Source organism: Thunnus thynnus, chromosome 21 (assembly GCF_963924715.1).
Source record: "Thunnus thynnus chromosome 21, fThuThy2.1, whole genome shotgun sequence".
NCBI classification, from domain to species: Eukaryota; Metazoa; Chordata; class Actinopteri; order Scombriformes; family Scombridae; genus Thunnus; species Thunnus thynnus.
Window position 1 is genome coordinate 26,531,121 of NC_089537.1, and position 22,121 is coordinate 26,553,241.

A 22,121-nucleotide genomic window follows, 5' to 3' on the forward strand; every position below is an offset into this window, starting at 1 on the left:
TTAAGCTGTCCTAACACAGCACTGAACATTTCAGATTCCTGTTGAGTTATCATAGAGGCAACTGTCTTATCTTTCATTGCGACGATTGTAGCAGAAACATGGTGTTCACATTACAAAATTATCCACCAGGAATTTGCGCTTATATCGCATGTATGCGATACGCCTTGCTGGATGATGTTGGGTTGCACTGCAGGGGCTTCATGCACTCATTTTTTTGAGGGGGCAAAGTTTCACAATGCTTATGTTAATGTTCACACCAAACTAAGTTGTTACACGTAATTATCTGCTTTGGCTTCTGTTTATGATCAAACAGTCCCCCTAGCAGTAACTAATGACACTTATTAACAATATATCGTAATCTACAAGAAAATGTAAGGGGATAGGCTTTAAACTTGGATGTAACATTAGCTGGTTAGCTAGCCAGCACTGTCAATCATTAAGTAAAAAAAAAAAAGCTCACAAATATGTAGCTACTGTTTTACTTAGCATTACACTATTACGCTCTTGACTATGTAAAAAACTCTCCTTATGTCCATCCTCTGTTTTGTTGGATGTACTTCATTTCTGCAAATTTGTATTTGTTTCAGCAAAAACAATAATTTAGCTACTAATAATAGCAAAGGACAACAAGCTAACACTCATGTTAATTACTTGTGGGTTATAGTTAAAACCACTGATGCTAAAGTCACTTTAAATAGGGAAATTCTGAGGCTCAAAGTAATTTACCAATTAATTCAAGTCATACTGTGTGAGCTGTGATTGTTAATTCAAACCTCACACTGCTGTTCTAGTCTATGGTTTAACACAACCACAATTTCCAACAATTCTACAGGAATTCCACAACCACAGCTGAACAGTTCCACTAGTAGATCTTTCTATCTGGAAAGAACCAAGTAGCCTAAACAGAGAGGGGTGGTCTGTGTGTAGCAAATATGAATAAAAACATACAGAAAAGCAACTTTTGTTTATGTACTATAATATTAAAGCTAATTAAAAACAATGATTGTGAAAATGGAATTTAACAATTTCTAAAGCTATCCAATCCCAAATATTTGATTAGAAAGACGCCTTTGGTCATGGTTACATCTGTGCAAAAATGAATTTTAATAGAGACAGATTGCAACATGTCATACTCTGAAAACACGCCCACAGTAGGGGAAAAAAATCGGCGCCATAATATGTAACCCAGGGCTGAAACACTAACAAAATGTCGGTAGCTAGCTAAATACATTAGATTTCAGCATATCAAAAGATTATTTCAGCACCCTATGTCTACCAGAGAGGAAAAGGTAGTTTATAGCATGTGCTGAAACCCATTACATTGTATATGCTAAGATGCAATACATGAATGCAAGGGCTGACATCATGTCTACAGTAGAGATAGCACACCTGTATAGCAAACTCCACCACATAACAGGCTGGCATGACACATTTCACAGCTGATACGGGACTACAGCTTGTAAACACAGGCAGGAAAATTAAACACAAAGACATGCAATCATTTCCCATTCAGGCTGTTTCTACAGTTAGCATTTCAGCTGCATGCAGGTTAGCTATTCTGTGAACATCTATTACAAACACTGCATACCTTTCAATTAAACAGCTGTTCTGTTTTTACTTTCATGTGTGTTCTATGTGACTAGCAGCGTGTCCAGGTATATGTGTCATTTTTACAGAGGATTTTGAGCTGCAGGCTATCCGTGTAGCTCAGGTCGGGTCTGTCTCTTCCACTGCACGGCACACAGCCCTGTATTGTTATCCACTTTTGTCTTCCTAAAGGCTCAGTTTTTTGGTTCGGTAGATTATAAAAAGTTAGTTCAAGGTTCTTCACCCTGTTGGTATAGTCCAGCTTTTAGGCATTTTTCTGTTGTTTGCTAGCAGACAGATGTGACAAGGAGGCACCTTCACTCAATAAAAGTCAATGGAGAGCAATGAATTGTTTTCCTCACCAGAGTGGGCGGGACATAATTGCACTCTGTCTCTATTTCAGTTCAACTTTAAGATTCTTTTTTACTTTTGCATGGTGTTCTATAACATTTCAACATATTGTGATAAATTCTCTGAACAAGAGAAACTGCGCTGCAAACTGCTTTTACCTGCCTTGGATTCATGATAAGAATGGGTTAGGATTTTTTTTACAGTGCAATTGGTAAATTAGAGCACTCCTAACTTGAAAAAACAAGGGACACATGATATCAAACAAAACTTTTTCTTAATAGGAATAATCAGAAATGTTCTCCATATTTAAGCTTTGAGCAAAAGTTTGTGCTTTGAAGCACCAGGCTGTTCCCCCCTCTCTTTTTGTCTTTATATGAATGCACACACACACAAGTACACACGATTCAAACTGCCTCCAGTACATGCACAATTCTTTATGAAATCCAACAAAGTCAGAATTTTACTTACTCTCCAGCGTTTCAGTGCACAAGCTGTATCCAGCACCAGAACACAAAGGCGTGCAGCAAACCAGCTCAGCACAGCTCCCATGGCGTCCCTCACACATACACTCACACACATAACCACACAGTTCATACACACAATCGCACGATCTCCTCTTTCCTGGTACTACATGCCCTTAGCTTCCCCCTGCACTCTTCTTCTTTTGTCTCTCTGTTTATCTTCCATGATCACCAATCGTGCTTGCTAAGAGCTGCATGTCTTAAATTACAGATCCACCCCTTTTTTCATCTACCTGGAGCGACCAGCCTTTACATAAAGCCCAGCAAGATCACTATAGACACAGGAAGAGGCAAACTCTCTTTTGCCTGCATGTTAAAGATGTGGTCCTTCTACAGCAGCCAGGGCTTAATCCAACCTGAAAACAGCAGGTACACAGTGATCTCTGTGTCTGGATAACAAGGAAAGACACTAAGAAGCCCTGCTATAAATACAGAGCTGCAACTTCAGGCAGTGCAGGGTGCATGACAACTCAACTCAAGGACAAGTAACCTTAATGCAAGCTAACTAAAATCACATTATGAAACAAACAGCCTCATGGGTTGTACATAAATGGCCCTTATCAATGTAAGATCTCTGTCAAACTGCCATACTTGATCATTATAGAAGTTTATATCTTATATCGATTCTTCTAAAATACGCTCAAATCATGAATCAATATGTTAGGATCCTATTACATAGCCCATATGGATTGTTAAAATCTTTTAATATTCAAACATAAATCTCACAGGACTTTAAATGACACAAAACATGCCATTACACTTCAAGGCAAATCAGGGCATAAGGTGGCTTAGCAAGGAATAGTTATCATTAACTATTATCCTAACTTTGGCTCATATTTTAGAGCATCTGAGGAAACTTATTCTAGTCAATAAGAAAAACAAAACAACTATCTGTTCATTCAAGGTCCACTCACTCACTTGTTCTGGAGCTTGTTTAGTCAACTGCTGTCACCGAGGTCAAGAATGAACCTTTCTTGTGGCGGGTAGAGGAGTCTATTTTAACAGTTCAGATATATGTTGATTAGTTTCTTCAACCAACATTTCAAGCTCAGCAGCAGCTCTTTACTATTTGCAAGAAATCTTGGTCTTAAATAGCAGCACTGCATTCAAGTGAAACCGACTGTTGCCTTCCCCAATTCAAATCATCTGGGTTTGTAAAATAAAAAGCACAGCAACAAAAACTGCCAACAGTCTACAGCAGCTTTTGCACCTGTGACACATATGATACAAACAGAGTGCATTAAGGATATGTTTCAAACTGTGTCTTTGCCACAACATTTCAACTACAGAGACCCATTCTGATGGGAGAAGAAGTGGTTAAAACAGACAGTAATGATAATTAATTAGCAAAGTCTCTTCAAGTTCACGTTCACTTGGACATGTGGTAGACAAAGTAACAAACATTCCTCACTGACCAGCTGACCACCACGACCTGAACCCACCTGCCCACCAAAACCTAACCTGTCTTGTGCCCCAGGGGTGGGACAAAATCAGAAAAACTCCAATCATTGGTTAATCCAAACATGCTCCACTCACAGAGTGGCCAGTGTTATTTTCTGCTAATTAATTAGAGTTGAGTGTCTTAAAGAAGCTTAAAGGATTAGCAGAGCTCCCTTTCTAGCAGATAGTGGAGAGGCTGATTGAGTCATAACACTCCGACCCCTCACCACAGTTATCCAACCGTGCACACGGTCCATGTTATTATCCCCAGTATGAGCTAGAGCCTGTACTTCTACCTGAGCACCCAGTTCACTATAAGACCAACCAGCTCACTAAGCTGGAAAACAGAAGTTCTCTCTTTACCTCTGGTCTGTAACAACGTGCATACTGAGGAGTTTCAGAGAACACGGTGGGGTCTTTTTCTTTGCCATTGCAAAATATGATTACACATTGGTGTGAGGCTGATCTTTACTACATTTACTGTTACAATTAACTGCCAGCCCAGTTTCCCACCAATCTGAGTCAGTTATAACATTGAAAACATTGAAAGTGCATGAAAACAAATTGAAATAGACGCGTAAAACCAACAGAAAAGTGGTTAAGTTGCCCGTTATCTGCAGCTCTGAGTGTTAATAGTACAAATGCAAACCAACCATGTGATGAAACAAACTGAAAAGAAAAAAAAAAGAGCCCAAGTGTAAACATTAACAATTGCAAAATGAATAGGTCTTGTATGAAAAAAATATTCAGTTTTATATCATTAATAGTGTTAATTAATTAATTAATTTAGAACATGATAAAGTTGTAGTACATCAGACAAACAAATGTTGGGAACCACTGGGTTGAGGCCATTCAACTCCGTTAGGTTCATAAAACCTTTTAGATAATGTCTAAAAGCCGTCATCCTCTGGCTAAAATGTTGACATTACTGTATATGGTTTTCCTCTGAAAACAGTGGTATTTCACACCAAGTTGTGCCTGCATCCTTCTCAGAGTAACTGTAAGAATGTAATCTCAACCCAACAGCCAGCACTAACATCTCCTTTTATCTGTCTCTGTATAAGCCTACAGGTATGAAGAATTTATTTTTAGTGTTCAAAACAAACAGCCATTCTATTTGAATATGTTATTGTCTGCATGGAACAAATGGATCTTTTATTGGCTGTTAACAATCCCATGGAACATTCAGCAGGACAGCAGGGAAAAGTCATTTAAAAAGGTAAAAATCTTTCCAATGTTAACTTTTTGTTCTTCATTCATTAAAATTGTTGACACAGAGGAGTGGATTTATATGGCAGTTGTGACTGCAACATGTTCCATACAGCTGCAATATTTTGCACATGAATGATGAGGAGCACCTCACATGAATGATGAGGAGCACCTTGGTTCAACTGAAGTATCTCTCTACTTAAGGAAGGACTCTCTGTATGTCTATATGTCCTTTGTGTATCTCTTGAACTGTTCATCTGATCGACTCCACACTTGGCATACATGGTTGAGCGTAGGTCCCCCACTTTTGGAACCAATAACTAACCAGTTAATTTTCAAGAAAAGTTGTGATTTAGCTTTTGTTTGTGAGAGCTGTCCAGCAGTAGGTGATCAGAGCTAACATTAGCTTGACTTTTAGCTCATCCTTCTTCTCCTCAAAGTGTTTTTCAATGCGTTTAGTCACAGTAGCTCTTGATACAAATATAAATAATAATACAAATATAAGGTGACGCTGATCATAAGAATACTTCCACCCCCTTTTACAACAGCTGTTTTTGGAAAAATAATGTTATCTTCTAATATACCTTTAGTTACATACACACACACTCTCCTCCCGGGCTCTTGGAAGCAGTAAAAAAAAATATTTTCTCTGGCAGTTAGCATTTATAAGACTGCCTGTTTGTGTTTTTGAGCTCCTAATCATCTGTGACAGTGGTATTTGGCAGCTTGACATGTTCCATTTCTGCAGCAGGGACGTCAGGAGATGATTTGGACTCATTTTCACTCGTCATGAATTTATTTTCTCTGTGGCAGAAAAACACGTTACTGGAGCCATACCCCTGCAGATTAAACTGGACTAACAAAACACTTTTAGGGCTGACTGACTCTAACACACTCACTATAAACAGACTGTCAGACACTCGCTAGCCTAGCAACATTAATGCTACAATAACCCATAATGCAACACTCTGTGTGGAAGTCGGTTTTAAACCGGTACTTTATCCATTCAGAAAGAATATCTGATGTTGTGAACACATAGTTGTCTAGCCGTTAGCGGAGTGTGTATGCAAATCTATAGACTGACGTGTGTAACCAGTCAAAAATATTCTCAGTGGTTAACGGTTAATTAACAGTTAACTGTTGACATCTCTACTTGGGAGCAAACATACCCACTCAAATCAGAACTGAAGGCAAAGAAAATAAACAATCTAAGAGCTCAATATGATCGATCCACCTAATTTTAGGGTGCACATTATTTTATTTTTAAATGCAGCCCTTATTTTGGGCTACTTGAAATTAGAAAAGAACATTTATTTACTAGTGCTTATTCTTTATAACATCTGTGCATAATAGAATGTTAGTTTCTTTCATGTTGGTGTATATACTCATTCACACCTCACATCAACTGTATTAATTTTTATATATATTTGAAGCAGCAATACTGGAGGCCAAGCATGGCTCGTTCTGAACAGGCACATTTTGAATGGGCACTGCACTAGTTCTTCCTAATTCACCACAAAACATCAGAGGATCTGAAGAAACTTCTAGATTACATCAAGACATCTTACATGTATTCCAATCTTCAAAATCAGTCATGATATTAAAGTCATGTGCATGGGAAATGGTGGTAAGATAATCACTGATAATCATTTGAAGCAGACAGATTTTGATATGACTCTGGAGCAGCAGTTAAAAAACTGCATGACATGTTCAATTTAAGCATCTAGATTAAATGCATGAATTTGAACCAGTAGAAACACTGAAACAGGGCTGATTTTAACACAAAGATTTGTATATCAGTGATCTGAAGTACAGTAATAACCCTTTTCCACTGCATGCAGTAAACAGAACATAATGAAACATGTATCCATTGTCACAGGTTCTGATATTTTTTCTGATACTAAATGCATGTTCTAGGTGCCTTCAGGTTGTGCAGGCAGTGCTGTCGAATGTGACTGACCAAGCAGAAGTGATGTCACATTAAAACAACAGTATTCACTATACTGCATCTGTATAGATCAGGATAATATACACTTTCAAAAAATTTGCAGATTCTTGTCCAATGTGACATCTTTAAATGTCTTGTTTTGCCCAAACCAACAGTCCAAAACCCAAAAATATTCAATTTACGTGAACTTTAGGATGCATGTTCGCACAGAAAGAGGACTGTGGATTTAATCTTCCATCTCTTACATGAAAATCACTTTAGGAAAGAATCTCTCCTATACTGATGATGCATATCCAAAGCATTCCAAAAAATACATTAGAAATGCAAGGAAGAATTCTGTACCAAAATCTCACAAGGTTCTTAAATGTTACAATTGGGAGAAGCCCTAGGTTGTTAAGTTCCTGCAGTGGAAAAGGGCATTCCTCATGGAGTGAGTTTGTGGTTGCATTATCAAATTAAAGGACAGGTTCACAGTTTTTCAACTGGCTATTAAAAGATCGCCTTCAAATGTGCTTTCAATGTAAGTGATTGAGACCAAAATCCACACAGTCACTTTGTGCAAAAATGCATTTAAAGTCTCTGTGAAGCTTATATGAGGCTTCATCAGTCTGAGTTAGTCATATCAAGTGGACATCTGACACATTTACAGTCTTTTTAGCATCAAATTCCCTCTTTGTGTTTCCTCGGACAGTGTTTCCCTGTTGAGCTGTGGTGGAAGTATAGTAACAAAAAGAGGAACTTTGACACTAAAAAGACTGTAACGTTGAAAGATATCTACTTGATTTGACTCATTTGGATGCTTGAAGCTTCATATTAGCTTCAGATAAACTTTTAAATACATTTTTGCACAGAAGGAGGACTGTGAATATTGTCCTCCATCACTTCCATTGTAAGTTCATTATGAAGGGATCTTCTAATGGTCAGTATGAACAGGAGGAATGATTACAGCAAGAAAAACATGTTTCAATGTTAATTTGGGCTCCAGACTATTGTTTTAAAATGACACTTTATCACTAATGACCACAAATTGGATTATGTTTCATGAAGCCTACAGACTGAGGGAACCAAAGGCAAATGCTAATCCCATTTCGAAGCTGTTACTGAACCAAGTTCATTATGGGAAATTTCAGATATTTTAAACAATACTTTCAAAACCACCTCCCTTTCCTTTTGAGCAATAAAAGTTATGAGAGAAAGAATAAATTATTTACTGCCGAGCATGCCTTGCCAAAGTCTCCGTGGCAACAGACTGTGTCAAGAATGGCATTACAATAACCCTAGGATTCACAGGCTGTCATTGTGTGTGTGTTTGTGTGTCTACAGTATGTGTGCTTCAAAATGAAAGATGAAACGGTGGCAGACACATGTCACACAGATAGTCCACATGACCACCCGTGATGTCACTCACTCACACACATGCACGCACACACATGTGTTTTAACAGTCAGTGACAGCATTGTAAGAGGATATGTTGCCTAACATCACTGATCTGGCAGCACAGTGAATACTTTATACACTGATCTCTACAGTATATCCTCTTTCTTTAACAATCACTATAACAGTGGCACAGCAGGGCACAAAACGCAGTGTTGCACCGTGAAAACTGCTATTTTCCTGAGGTTAGATCCTCGACTGCACTGGTTTGATATCTTGGTGACTTGTCGTGCACTAGAGTGGGAGGAGAGGTGCAGTAGAGGGTGTGGCGATGCCTATCCAGCAGTGCATCGCAGTCTTGGTGCTGCCTGCCTGCTCAGAGTGGGTCGAAAGCTTGGTGCAATTATGTAATATTTTGTCACTTTATTTGGTGAAGGCACACACATATAAACCTCTCTGAAATCATACAATCTGTTTTGTTCATCCTTCCACTTTCCAGACAGTGTTTTTCCCTGGTTTTGATGAAGGCCTAACAGTTTTCTGACTGTGGGAGATGATTTTCCAAGTGTTGAATTTCAGTGGCATTGCCCTTTAAGATGAACTGAGTCTGACCTCAGGGGGCTGTGTAAGTCTCAGACAGAGTAAAGACAACCCAAACAAACACGCACGAGCTTGTAGAGTAATTCTCTATTCCTCTCTCTAGACACATGCATGCACGCACACACACACACACACACACACACACACACACACACACACACACACACACACACACACACACACACACACACACACAGTTCTTGGAGGATACAGTCAGTTATAGTTCACCACTAGCACAAACCCACACAAAGTGAACTGGATGAATGATTCCACTCAGGTCTGTTGATGTAATAATAATAATAATAATAATAATAATAATAATATATAATAATATATATAATATCTTCATGTAATAACTGCTCAGTGAACAATAAGTTAAGTTTAATGACTGCACAGTCACAATTCTGTTTGTTTGGTGTTATGTATTCATTTATGAGACTGTCCTCCCAAGAACAGCATAAGCATGGTTCTTAAAATGACAAATACGACCTACAGCTTACATAATGTGTGAACATACAGTAAGTAATTCCAGTGGAAAACAGAATTAATTGCACAAGTAGTTTGAGATAAAAACTTCCATCACAGTATGCACTCACTGAACACTATTAGGAACACCTGTGCAATCTTAAGCAATCCAATACAACAGCTCTGCCATAAATTAGACTTTCATGAAGCTTATACAGTTTCAGTTTTTGTTGATATTGTCAGACATTGTGGTGTATGTAGTGTACATATACTACTGTAAATGTGTACAGTATCTAATATTTCCATAGTGCTGTCCTGACCTTCAGTTAGAAAAAGGCAGACCGAACATAAACACTTTGAAAGCACACTGATTTACTTCTCTCTTTCTATTAAAAAGGAAAGAAAAAAGTGGAGTGGCCATTGTTTTTATCTGCCCATGCCTGCTTCACCTGTCTCTGTAAATCAAGGACAAAGAGCTATCACTGAAAAAAGCCCCGTATACTGTAGTACAAAAGCAAGTCTAAATCCATTCTCACAGGTCTCATCATCATCAGTTTTAAAAACCGACACTTCTAGGGACACTTTTATTTTTGAAAATCAAACTTAAGACTTTTTAAGACTTTTCAAGGATCAGCAGAGCTTATCATCACTCACAGTAGCTCCACCAGAGGAGGTTCGTCCATAGAGACAGAGGAGGTTGCTCCTCCTCTTTTGAGAGGCAAGAGGGAGACCAAAATATAAAAAAAACAGTAATTGATTTAAATTAACCATTACCAAATCTCAGTATCATTTATAAAATTATTATTTTTTTCTTTTTTGAAAGGGCAGTGTGTGTGAAGTGGGATCTCATATCAATTTAATGTACTTCATTTTTTTTCATGCTAATCTGTTATTGGCCAAAACACGTAAAATGATGCTGCAAAGGAGGACGTCCTCCCTAAAGCTACAGATAAATTCATACAGTAGCATGTTAGAAAAAGAAATTATAATGTGCCAGTTGAGAACTACCTTTAAACACATCACTAAAAAAATACATTTTGTTTAGGCCTTTTCAAAAGAGTCCAAATGTCCTTTTTTCAGATTTACATTTCCATTTTTAAATCGAGCAGTATATAGCTACTTACATTAGCCATTAGCCCTGAATGACTGAGCTAAGCTAACAGTGAGAATGGATGCTGTTGCTGCTGCTGCTCTAAAGTGAACTACTCTCATCAACAATAGAAAGTTAACAATATAATTTAAATGAAACAATCAGGAGAGTTAGCTTGATTGACTTGTTTGTCATTGTTGCTAATGATATGAGACTGGTTAAGATGACCAACAGCCACAAATACAGTGGCACATTATGACATGAACACTTCATCTCCATAAAAGAAAGAAGAAAACATCAGATAACGTGAGTCAGATACAGCTTCTCTCTCTCTGTCTCTTTGGTGGCTCATTTCTTCTCTGATGGTTAAATGTCTCTTTGGCTGTTGTGTGAATTTATCTCCTCAACCAGAATGCAGCAGAGATCATATAATGTGCTGCAGGTAGTTTGATGGACACTGAAGCTGTTGAAGACTTACAGGGAGCTGTCTGGACTCACATGGAAAGAGTCTGATTCATTTGGAATTGATTTGGTTGTTCAGTCACCTGTTGATGTTGTGTGATTAGTGAATGAGTGTGCAGCAGGTCTGGCAGCTTGTTTGTGAGAATTTCTTCATTTTTAAGATGAGCCGTATATTGAGTAATAAGCTGAGGTAACTAGAATGAAGACTTTCTAAATACTAAGAGTAACTAGAATAACAACAGTGTTAACATGTCAGCTTTGTAGGCTATTTTTTGTATGTCGTGCATATAGATAAGAGTGTGTAAGTCATACATGTGATACATGCATTAATACTTTTTGTTGTGAACCTACACCTTTAGATCTGTGAATGTTTTTAGTGTTCAATCTGTCTGGTATTCATAACTGATCTGAACCTGTACCAGATTATAAACTTTGTGGTACTTTATATATTTCTGTATACTAAGAAAATAAATAAGAAATCATGTGTAAATCATGTGATATGTTTTCTGTTTTTGATGAAAACATAAATCTGTTGTCACAATAAAACAATACTATAAATTTGAAGTTAACTTTGTTTAACTTTGTTGGTAAAATGACACATTCTGAACCACTCCAGGGATAGAATGAGCACTTTCTGTTTAGAAACAATATGTATAAATGTCTTTAAAGAGGCAGCCTTTTGACCACTATAAGGGGTTTTTGTTTTTGAAAGCAAATTGTTTTATATGCCATTCAGTGAATGACATATAAAACTGTCCCCCCGTCTGATTTCATCGGGTGGAAGACAGTGATATAGTATGATGCGGTTTGTCATAATATTCCATGTTACATTCTCTTTGAATATGGGTTGCTATAATTCAACAGGTTATGCTATAAATTATGTTGTTGTATGTTTTTTCAAAATCTTGTTTCATGTGCCCCTTTTTAACTTTCAGCACCTGCTCTGCTAAAGGTCTCTGCACGGCCCTGCATTGAACATAAGAACATAACAACTTGAGGTAAGAGGGCCAACTAGTGTAAAGTAACATGACACTGCAGGCTGGTTTCCCTCCTGTCCTCCTCAATCGTTTGAGTCACCAGCCGCTACTGAGCTCTACATCTCACTGCATTAAAAGCACTTCAGTAAGAATCTGAGCAGAAAAACTTACAGCTATGGACTTCCCCTTCCTCTCCAAACACGCTATTACTTGCACAACTTAACCAGGACAAAACATGCAGACTGGTTTCACTCCTACTAGAAACAACAACTGTTACACAGAGAAGCATACAATCAATCACACATACAGGATACCTGTCGTTAGATGAGTCTTTGATCTAGGTTTTTATCTTCCACTCCCTTGTCTTTCTCTTCTTTCTCTTTCTGTCTCTAGAACCAACTGTTGCCTCGGTATCACTCCACAGAGCCAACGTTTCCTCCTGACGGCCTGGAGACGCCACCCACACCCAGCATGGAGGGAATGTGGACGTGGGTGCTGCAGCCATGCTGATGTGTCAGGGCCCTGGGGACAGCTGGCTATTGTGCCAGCAGGGCTTGAACAAGCTCGCAAACACACACACACGCAGCGCACCCGCACACAAAGTGTGAATAAACACACACACATGCACACCCACACACACACAGAAACAAGGCTCATCTTTCTCTTCTGAGATACAATATTGCTCGTTCTGCCTCACTGGCTGCGACCGATCCTTCACCTCACGACACCCGGAGCTGAACCTGACTTCTGCTGCACCCGCTCACATGCAGTGAGTTAACTGTCTGATGTTTTCTTTATGTAACTGAAAAAACAGACATCTGGGCCACATCAATTATTCACGCTGATACTACGAGCTTTAAAGCAAACCATCTTACCTTTAGCAGTGTGTGACACTCAGTTGGCAGTGTTAGTAGTTACTGCTGGCAGACTCTTCCTGGCTCATTTTCCTCTCCTTCTGTCTTGCCTCCATCTACCATCACCATCACCATCCCTGCCCCTCCCCCCTTCTGCCTGCTATCTGAGGTCATCCCCAAATTGTCGCCTACTGTCTTGAACCTCAGCAGAGAGGAGGAGGAACCTGATCTCTATTGTGGAGGGTACTCGGAGTAAAGGAGGGGATGGTTGGGAGTCCCTGGGGTCAAATGTGATACCTTCATGTACACTAAAGCTCAACAGATATTTCGTGGTCGATAAAAACCTCTTTGGGCTTGGAGCTGCTATGCTGTTAAGCTAACATGAAATAAATATTGAAGGGAAGTTGAGATGTCTTAACCAAGAAGCCAGGAACAGCACTGAGCTGTGCATTGATTTTGGCATAGTGGCCACAGTCAGAACTGCAGATCACATGACACCCTTTAGCAAAAAAACATTTTTCCATACACATCCATTTCAAAAGCAATAATTGTTCTACATATCAGTATGCTGGTCCAAACAGGGGAGTCACTAAGAACAGTGATGCACTGCATTATGGGCACAGAAGGAAGAAGCACTAAACACTTTTTAACACTGGGTGACAGGCTTTCATTAGAATTAATGGGCTGCCATGTTTGGTGAACTCATCCAGTATCTTGCAGTTCAGAAGTGTTTGGGCAATGAGACATTTCCTGTTTTGATGGCTGAAATGAAACTACGACAAGGAGCATAAATTCCACAGTGTACAGGAGACCTGCTCACACAGACCACTGCCTTCATTTTCACTCCACAAACATTTAAAACATCAGAGATCAGAGGTGAGGACCCTCCTACATACAGCACAACATCTTATCCTGTTGCAGACAGAAGACCAGGTGTCTGACTTTTACCCTGGATTGGGAATGGATGGGGTGTTATATACAGTAGTGGACAAGCCTAATTTACACCATTAAGGGACACAGATTCTTCATATACACTGCAATAAATTTGTCAAAAATATTTCTATCTTTCAGTGTGTGAGTATCAGTTAAGGCAGGCAGATACTCAATCATAAACCAAGTTTAGGAGGGAAATTTTAAGGGACTTGGGGAGTGTTTTTGGGTGTACAAAGTCAGAGAATGTCTTTAAGAGCTTTCCACAGACAGGTATTGATCAGTTTGACCATAAATGGGTCATTAAGCCAGTGCATCCTTTTCACTTGTGACCCCTTAAATAAAAGCAATCAATCACAATCATTAAAAAAATAAAATTTTTGTATGCATTAAGTTTATCTTCTTCTATACAATTGTATCATGACCCCAAGGCATTTAAAGTCCATATTGTGTTGATGACAGAGGGTAGTGTAATATTCATCAGAGTAGGACAGTGGCCCTGGTTTAAACTGTGCTTCAATCTTGTCAGCAGGAGAGGTGAGCAGCAACTGAATCTGCTGCAAAGAGATAAGGATTGATAGGGAATGAATTTTGTGAAAGTGGTTACACACAGGAAACAAAGTGGACTTAATGGAGGTCTATAGTTACAGCAGCCAGCTGTCTCCGTTTACATCAGTCACTCCATTATTCATGAGAGGAAAAGAGCACACAAGCTGCTGTTCACAGTCACATATGGTGGCAGCCATACTGAGGATACAAACACACCACAGTTTGACCAGGATGGATTTCACCCATTATTGTTTGTGTGGCTTTACTGTCCTTCCAAATAGAGAAACAGACTAACGTTGAATTACATTAACCTCCTTTAAAGTGATATCCTTTATCCACATTAGTTTCACAACCCTATCACCAGAAGAGATGTTAATATCAATTTTGCAAATGCCAACTCCCAAAAAATCCTTGCATGATAGCAACAGTATGGTCAAGGTTAGTGAACGGTGAAGGTATGGTTAGGGTTAGGAGATGAAAACACTAGGTTAAGACAGTGATTATAAATGACCAGGCTATAACCTGGTACTGTTCTGTGCAGCGTTAGCTACCAGGCTGCAAAGATGTTATCTGACAAGAACAAACAGCTATCAGCCACCCCCTCAAATCCTCAACGGACATTTCTTTCACTGTCAACAACAAGCACAGCACTAGGAATGCCGTTAAATGCACGTTCAGTTCAGCAGCCTCTGTTTCAAACTTTTTGCTGAGCATCAAAGCTGAGTATCCATCCACAGTTAAACCTCACAATCTCACAGCTTTAAAAGTGATTCATAAATATATAAGCTATAGTTTATTAAAAAGGTTGAGTCATTCCCTAAAACACTTGGTTACTGTGCACTGAAAATAGTGCATTTGTTGGGGACTGTTTTCAGTGGTGGATAAATCCACATTTGGTGCTCTAGAGAGTATTTGTGGCAGCAGGACGGTGTGTGTGTGGGATTGAGTATAAAATAAACTACAGTGTGTGTGTGTTCATGGTTATGAAGGAACATGTCAGTGCAACAGTGTGGCTCACTAAAAACTATTAAAACTGTTTTAGTTTCTGTTTAGTAATAGTAAAATAGTTCTAGAGGAATGACACGTATCAGGCTTTCATACACAATAATTGTTAGTAGATCATTTTAATGTTGGTTTTGATCTTTTTTTCTTTGTTTCATATAATTTTAAATTAAATATGTTTGAATGTTAAAGATAACATACAATATAACATGAGTATCACACTGACATCATTGTGTTAGTCTAATATCAGAATCAATCAATTCAATTTATGTGTGTAATGTTAGCAGTTACAATCTCTCTAATCCTATTTTTCCTCATCCTTTTACATGCAAATTCTAACTCCCTCAATGCCAACAGGCACAGAGAAAAAAACAGAAGCACACAGTGTCTCTCAGCAAAGCATGAGTAACAGCTATTAGCATTCACTTCATACTCTCCTCCCATTCTTTCTGAATACATTTCAGAATGCTCATTACACAGAAAATGAATATACTGAGATTTATTGGATTATGGTTTAATCTGTGGCTGAATTAAAGAGCAGAACAGAATGCAGCACAGAGAAGCTTCTTAACACACTGACAGTGTTTGACTCTGAAAGCTTGAGTGACAGTGCACAGCTAACTGATGATCATTATTTCATATTTAAAAGACAATGCAACTCTTATGATTTGTGGGCAGAGGTGATGTCAGTCAACATGAATCAGTGAAAAGGTCAACATTTATCATTGAGTTTGCCTGAGCACATTTGCTTTGCTAACTGTCCACAGCCTGCAATGAAAACAGAGCACTCCAGTTTATAACAAAGCATCCATTCACTACTCACACAAAGCTGAAGAGGCAATACTCTGTCTTCCCCTGGAGGAATGCCACAAAACCAGCATAGCTAATGAGCTGCAATTCATTCATTTCAAATGTTAGAATACAGTGAAGAAGACTGCTTGTTTAAAAACAGGGTCACCAAAGAGAACATCTGAGGCCTGTATCTCAAATTTCAACTAAGTCTGGCTTTCTCTGGGTTACCTGCTTCACTGAGCCTAACACTGATGATCCTGGATAACCGGTATCATGAAGCTGGTTATCAACTAACTCTGTCAACTCTGGCTTTTCCAGGTATGAGCGAAAGAGGCAAAGTCACATCATCCGAATCATGAATGAAGTACTTAATATGATATGAGATGAAACAGTAATATTGGATACCTGTGGGATAATTAGACTTAAAATTATATACATCTTCAGTATAGGGTGAGTATTTTCTGTTTTTTGTCAGATGATGTATAAACTATTCTGAATATTTGATATACAGTTTAAAGTAATGTCAGACTACCAAAGCAGAGAGGAGAGGAACATTAGTTCATTCCTGAGGAAGTCTATCTAACCGAAATGGTGCATTTATAATGATGGGAGTAAATAACAGTCAGCAATCACTCCGAGAACGAAAGAAACTTTGCACAATTAAAATGCAGCCACAATCATCATCATGTGTTAAGTGTTGTTCTCTCTGTTTGTTAGAAGCTCCTATTTTTTTATTTGTTACGTAATTGTAAACTCAGGACTTTTGTCCATCCTGTAGGAATGATGACTCAATGTTCCCAGGCATCTGATTGGTCAGTGGTTGGGCTGTTGGCAGGTTTTGAGCTGATCCTCTGAAGTTAACCTGCTCCGGTGCAGGACCAATCAGATGCCTCCCTGATGGTACTGCATAATGGAATCTGAACATCTAAAGTGCCGAAAACTTTTGCACAGTACTGTAGTTGTTCAACATGAGGACACTTAGTGAGAATTCCCTGTTTTCATGAGACATTTTTGTGCACACATATGAAAATGAAAAGGTTTACATAATAAAGATGTACCATTCTTCATTGTTGGTATTCTCCCTGCTCTTATGCATGCATGCCACACCGCAGTTTGTGATTGTAGGCTTTGTGTTTGTAGCCCCTCTGTGTCCTGAGTCACTGTTGGACCAGGTCAGCACTGGGCCAACACTGGGTCATGTGATCCAGGAGAGCAACTACAGCCTAACAGCCTGGAATGAGTCGTTACAGTTCCAGCAGAGACAGAACATCGCCTTATCCTTCTGAAAAAAGAGCTAGCAGGCTTGCACTCATTTATTAAAGCCATTATGTGCATGATTTGTACATTTCAGACTTTGGCGCCTCCCTGTGGTAGTAAAAAAAAAGACATAACATAATAACATGCTCAACAAAGCAAACAAAACTTCCCCTACTGGTAAAATACTGATTCAAATACACACACACACACACACACAGTCCTTTCTCCCCTCCAGAGGACACTACCATGGAAACACAGCACAAAGGGAGGGACAAGTGAAAACAGGCCTCAGAGATCTGGGTTAGAATACCAATAACAAAGTGTGGGAAAGGAGCAGCCAATAATGACATGTGATTCCTGCAGACTGCATTATTCTGGCCAGCATTTCCTCCTGCAACAGCTCATTACACACACACACACGCATGCACGCACGCACACATGCACAATAGTTTTATCAATTTCCACATTACATAGATAATTCTGTAAACTCAGTTCAACACATGATCCGATGGACGTATCCCTGCTAGTAGAATAAGGACCAGACTGGGTGCTGAAGGACTCTCGTGCTATCAGGATTAATGGAGGGAAGAGTTTGTGGTTAAAAATAACTTGTTGGGGAGTATTGCAGCACACTGGAATGCAATAACACTTCCCTCAAGTATGAATTATAATGATGGATAGCTAATACTGCAATATGTTTACTAAAGTGCAAACATCTAATGAAGTCTCAGCTGCATTCATCAGATTACTGCTTTTTCACAAAACATACAAGTCGGTCCTTACTTATATCATTGTCATTTCATTTAATAAAACAACATGTTGCATTAGTGTCTCTTTAATTTGTGTTGGGCAAGTTAGCTGGAAACTGTAACCTATTACTCAATACTTATTATGAGTGATTGACAATGTAATTGCTAATTGCTCTTCAGCAGAAGTAGTTGCTTAAATTACATTACTGTCTGTCTGCTGTCATTGAATGTTGCAACATTCTTGTTTAGTAATAGGGTTGGTATAACAGCCTGGCTGATTGATTGATCCAGCTCTGGTAGATTGGTTCTTGCCAAAGAAAGGCACTTACTGGGTGCATACAGCAAGAAAGTTCTTGAGGCTTCTGTATTTTTGGGTCCAAAAATCTGCTTCAGCAGCTGAACAGGATGTTCTGGCGTCCCAGAGTCATTACTGTTAATTTACTATTGCTTAAGTGTAAAGGAAAAAAAAAACACCAAAAAAATTAAACATTAAAACTGTGTGGAAAATGTTATGATGTAATTACATGCACCCACACTGGAGTAAAAACAGGATGTTGGTGGACCTCAGCAGGTTTTGACTGATTAAAACATTTCAACACTATCCTTGAATACATCAAATACCATTGATTGATAACTGAGGGTGGACCTTTCCTTCAAGGGCAACTGTCCTTCCAGCAGTCCATAAACCACAGTTACCATCACAACTAGCAAAGAAGTGAAACACATCCAACTGTCATCAGTATATACTGTCTATAACTGCATCTCTTCGACAGCCATGTTTTTCATTTCACCATCAACATTTCTGAGAATTCTAAAAGGATTTTAAAAGACAAAGTGTAGATATTTATCTCAACCAACAAAAAATTAACATGAGTCATGACATGAAAATCCCCAATGAAGTCTGGATGAATGGATGAAGTCTTATAGAAACATCTCTCTGAATGTGCGAATAATATGACTTTCTATGAAACTATGTGAATGACATTGCAGAAAAAGCATAAGGAAGACAAAACTTTACTCTGAACCAGAGAAAATCATTGAGTTGCTCAGAAATGGTAATGATGAATTTACCTCACAGGATGAATGAAGACAGACAAAAAAACACAGGTATGTTTGTTGTTTCGATGAGACTTTTATCTGATAACACTCGAGCAACAGTCTGGAATTTGGAATTCACCTGCAGTGTAATCTGATAGGACCACAAGAGTATTGCTGCAACCACCTGTAATGACAATGAGGGCAGAGCACAGAGGTGGCAGGGAAGGGTGGGAAAGGTTTCAGCCCAGTCTGCAGTTCTCAGCTCATTGTTTAGAAGATATGGATTTTCAAATGCTGGTGGAGCAAACACACCTAACATACCAGAAAATATGATATTTCACAGGTGGATAGAAAAAGGACTGAAATGGCATGCTCATGATATGCTGATTCTGCTTCAAACAGACCTTAGCACTGCATGAAAAACATGTATTCCAGGAATACCTCAACTGGAGTTTACCTGACATAACAATCTTTTCTTAACCATATATATTAGAGAGAGGTCATTTTTGAAAAGTTGGGATTGGACATTGAAACTATGTGTAACTGAACATAATCCATGGGTTTGCAGAATTGTCCAATATCAAAGTTCTGTCTGGCAATAGGGTTGGAAAAAACATGCATGAAGAAATACACAATGCAATAGGATGTCATCCAATATAGTCTATTGTTTACCTGAAGATCCTTGAGATGGATGATAAAATGATTATCACTTTATTAATGGTTCCTAAAGTCTGCACTGAATAAGGTAAAATAGCTTTTATGTACTATGCTGCTCCCTCTGCCTGGAACCTTCTGCATCTTGATTTAAAATTGTAAAATTTGGTTTGTCTTTGTGAATTTTAATCATTGCTGCACAGATTGTCTCTTCTCTCTTCTGGCTGCCAATGTTTACTATCTAGATGTGTTAGTCTCCTTGAGTTATTGTTTTAGACTGGTCCAATACATTTTATTTCACCTCTAGGATGTAATATTTTATATGACTGTATTAGAAATTGTATTCATGATCGATAACTGCATTGTTTGTCTAAGATATTGTGATACATTTTGAGACATATTTTGTGTCATCTGTTTTATGTTGTATGTCTGTACTCATTGTTGCCACCCATCTTGGGCAGTATATTGCTGAAAAAAGAGATTCTTAATCTCAAGGAGGGTTTCCTGCTCAAATTAAAGTTAAATTATGTATATATGGCTATGCAGTGTTTTGGCATTTGGTAAGCCTTCAAACTCATGGATGTTTTTCCTCTTTAGTGCCTGAAACAAAACACCATCAACGTACACATTTTCAACACAGGTCTCTTTTTTGTTTGAATGCCTGGTAAGCCTGCTGCAGTGTTAAGGTTCAAAGGCTATTAGGGTTGTTTTGGAGCCCCTTAGTAGTCAAAAATCCCTTCATGCTGCTTTAAACAGATTTATTAATGGAGAAACAGCTGTGCTGTGTCTGTAATAATGTTAGTAAAACACACATTATATCTGATTAGCCTAAGAAAACTTAACATGTGTATTTCCAGTTGTTTAACATTCATGACATACTGCCTGATCTACTTTGATGGTAAAGAGATTGAACAACTTAACAAATCTCTGCATTGTAGCCAAGTGTGTTTTCTGCCTACAGAGTCTCATTATCTGAAGTGCATATGGATGTGCATATGTTATTGACAACCAGGCAAAGTACTCTTTAGTCCAGACTGTGGCAGTACATTCAAACACCTGCTGACCTACTACCAGGTAAATCAATAGCTCTTTTCGGGTCAGGGTCTGGTTTAGCCTCAGAGAAAGACTTCCCAAGCTGACAAGTTGACTTGGTATCTTAGAACTGAATAGATTTCTCTCCTCCTGATATGAATGAGTCTTAAGATGGTGATCCATCAGTACCAACAGGTGATAAAAGCCAGTGAGTGACCTGAGAGCCAGTCTTGGATCAGAGTCACTGAAAGTCTGCCAGAAGCCATCAGACACCCTGGAGCCTCTTGAAAGTTTTTAATCAGTTAGTGTTAACAACAGGGATGGTGTGAACTCCAGGCTCCTTATTGTTTCATTGCATGCTCCCTGACACTCACAATGAAGGAAAGATTTAATAACTGCTGTGTGAGCAGCATGTCCTGCGAGAAAATCACTCACAATGACAAGTGAGCTGTCTGTCAGCCTGAGAGAGCTCTGCTCTCCTGACCCACTCTCACTACCAAACCCATTCCCCCTCCACCACACCAACTAGACACACACTGACTAATAATTCAGACATTCCACCTAAATGTCCTAACTGTGGGAACTCACCACAGGGGTCTGATGAGCCTTGTTGCATCTCCCCTCTCTCTCAGCAGCTTTCCTAAACTTTCATTCATGAGCAAGTTAAATATTTTATAGATTTAATTAATTGAGTTCAGTCAATGCCAGTTCTTTTTGCAGAAACCATCAGAATTTGATTACTGTGCAAATGTGTGGAGTTAGGTTAATCTGTGAAAGAAGTCTTTGTGTGAGGTTCAAGCAGTGGGATAAGAGGAGTCTAAGGTTACCAGGGCAAAGGCTGGGTACAGTGTGTTACAATGTGGCTAAGCAATGTGTCCAGCCTGCAGATCTGTTTTAGAGTATGTCCACATTAAACCAGGTTAATTAAAAAAAACACCTCTTTTATTCTCTTCATGGAATACACAGCCCGATATCCTAGGAACACCTACAATTCTAGACCTCAGGATTTACGTTAATGCCAACGTGCCAGGGTAGGAAGTAATGTACCCTTATAACATGGATATATTACAAGAGCTGGATACAGTGTTGCTGTTCAGCCTTGCTGCCAATTTTGCCCAGCGGCCACTCGTGAATTGCAGTAAAAAAATTCCCTGTGACCCAAAAAGCATTTTCCCCATAGACCACCATTATAAAAGAGACGTAAAACAGGACGCCTCAAACTTCAAAAGTAAATCATTAC

The 22,121-nt window shown here is 38.8% G+C and overlaps 1 protein-coding gene across 1 annotated transcript in view; it reads right to left on the reverse strand.

Moving 5' to 3' along the window:
• arhgef4 (Rho guanine nucleotide exchange factor (GEF) 4) overlaps positions 1 to 22,121 on the reverse strand; it is a 139,216-nt gene that overhangs the window by 75,015 nt on the left and 42,080 nt on the right. The window lies entirely within an intron of this gene.